This window comes from Tuber melanosporum (assembly GCF_000151645.1).
Source record: "Tuber melanosporum whole genome shotgun sequence assembly, scaffold_17, strain Mel28".
In the NCBI taxonomy this organism is placed as follows: domain Eukaryota; kingdom Fungi; phylum Ascomycota; class Pezizomycetes; order Pezizales; family Tuberaceae; genus Tuber; species Tuber melanosporum.
In genome coordinates this window covers 979,269-981,810 of record NW_003298830.1, presented here as the reverse complement: position 1 = coordinate 981,810, position 2,542 = coordinate 979,269, and positions in this window count along the sequence as shown.

The window sequence follows — 2,542 nt, the reverse complement described above, 5'->3', positions numbered from 1 at the left end:
CTTACCACTGTTATTGCTAGGCACGGAGCTGGTCTAGTGCCCCTCCTGCCCCAAGAAGACACCAAGATTTTGAACATCTTGAAGATGTAGCATTCTACTTCTTCCCTCTACAGTCAGCTTCTCCATCCTCCCCTCTTCCAATTTATTTATGACCACTATTTGGTGGACCTTTGTGAGTATACAATAATAAAACTATTGTCTCTGTCATACTACCAACAATTTCTGAATATTGCTGATAACTCTATAAGATCTATGAAGAAGAGGAAGACCATATTTGATCCAACCAGAGAATCTCTTATTGAGAATGAGTGAGATGTCAGATCAACTTTAGATGAATTAACCTCATTGTGCCGAAGCCAAATGATAGCAGGATACTGCCATGACCCAGTATATTTCAAAGCTATAGACAGTACCAGACATGGTGATCTCGCTCCATACAATATATCTAGTGAAATGGTTTATACAAGTATTGTTTATTAACAAAAATAACCAACCATCTAAAGCACTCAGCAACTATAGTCTATCACCCTCTCCATTTTCAAGCTCATCAAAAGAAATTACATCATCTCAACCAAAACCCAGTCACATTATCTGATTCTTCTTCCTTTAAATACTATGTTTCCTATTCTTTACAGTTATTCAAAAAAGCCTATTCCAACCCATTACCTCTCTGAGTTTACCAGGGGGAGTTTCTTGGGTTACATGAGCCTCAGATGGGATGTCAGCAGATTTCTGACTGCCTCAATATCCCTCTCACAACTGTTAAAAATATAATCTCACGGAAAGACTTGGAGGGCAAGGTAAGGAAGGGTAGAGGAAGACACTCTAAGACTACTAAGTTACAGGATGATGCTATAGGGAGAAAGCACTTGAAAATCGCAATACTAGAGTCACTCAGCAGAAGTGTTTGTAATCTGAGACAATATTTAATTGCGGTTGCACCATATGGTGAGGTAGTGCTAGTGGGGTTGTCAACGGGCATGCGTGCGAGTTCAAGTTCACGATCAACAACTACTGGTACCTCTCAACATTCAACGGTCAATTGACCTGCCATAAATTAAACTAACTAATATTTTGTATAACCTCTCCTTGCTTCTAAAACTGCAGCCATTCTATCAGGCATTGATTTCCACAACTTCTCAAAAAACTCCTCAGGAATTGTCTTCCAAACCAATGGTAATACATGTACAAGTCTTCTCCTAATAGCCTCTTTTCCTCCTGGAGTATCTGCAATCCTTAAATACTGCTGGTGCAATCGCTTTTTAAGCTCAACCCATACATGCTCAATAGGATTTAAGTCAGGGGAATAAGGGGGTGGTCCACTACCTCAATACTGTTTCTCTCCAACTAATCCATAATACTATATGCCTTGTAAACAGGAGTATTATCTTGCTGAAAAAGAACATCTTCAAGTTGTATACCAAAGAAAATCATTTGATTAATAACAGGAAAAAGATATCTTCTCAAAAGTCTAACATACCTGGTCTTATTGATAGTTTGAGTAATAGGAACTAATTGACCTTTTCTTTTACCCTAAAAGCACCTCCAAACTATAAGCAAGATTCCCTTATCCTTCTCCTTTGGGTGTACACAATTAGTCAACCACTTCTCTGCAGGTTCTCTGAATACCCATGGTTGCTTTAGATCTTTGGATTTCTCCACACTGCACTTATCACTCCAAATTACTCTTTCAAAATCCTCAGCTGTTCAGTTCCTATGAGCTGTAGCAAATCTCAATCTCTTAGCCACATGCTCAGGCTTTAGCCTAGGTCTTGACTTGGCTCTCCATTTTTTAATGCTTACTTCTCTGAGTACCCAGTCCACTATGCAGGCAAATTTAGTAGGCAATCATATCCAGTCACTCTAGGTAGCACAAAGTGTTACCAGTATTGTCACGAATATGGCTTGGCACGGAAAAGGTTTGCACATGACTCATGATTATGAGTCATAGGTATGTTATTGCTTCACGAATATGACCAATTTGGATCATATGATTTAGTATGTTATCAATTGTTATGTTTCGTACATGACTCGAATATGAGTCATGGGATGTATACCTGGCGAGTATGCCTTGCGAGTACGCCTTGCAGGTATGCCTTCTGCATATAATTTAGGTTTTGCACATGACCTCGTTATGATGTCATGTGTCTCACACATATCACTCAATTGAGTCGTATGATTTGTTTATTGTGTTATGATTGGTGTATGAGTTTTTGCACATGACCTTTCTATGAGGTCGTGGGTTTGGAGTAGATGACCACTTTGGTCACATAATTAGTGTATATGATGTGGTTTTGCACATGTGACCACATTTGGTCAGATGACTATGGGCGGGAAGAACACTATATAAGGAGATCAATGCAGCCGAGGAGGATAGGTTCTTCACACTTTGTTCTAAGTACTTTTCCTCGTCCTTGCCATCCCTTCACCCTGAGCGTTTTTTTCGCACCCATGATGGACCCTGATGCCTTGGATTCTGGGGTAGATATCTGAGTTCGCTCAGTAGTTCAACTGGACTACGAGGGTGTGAAGATTCCTGTAG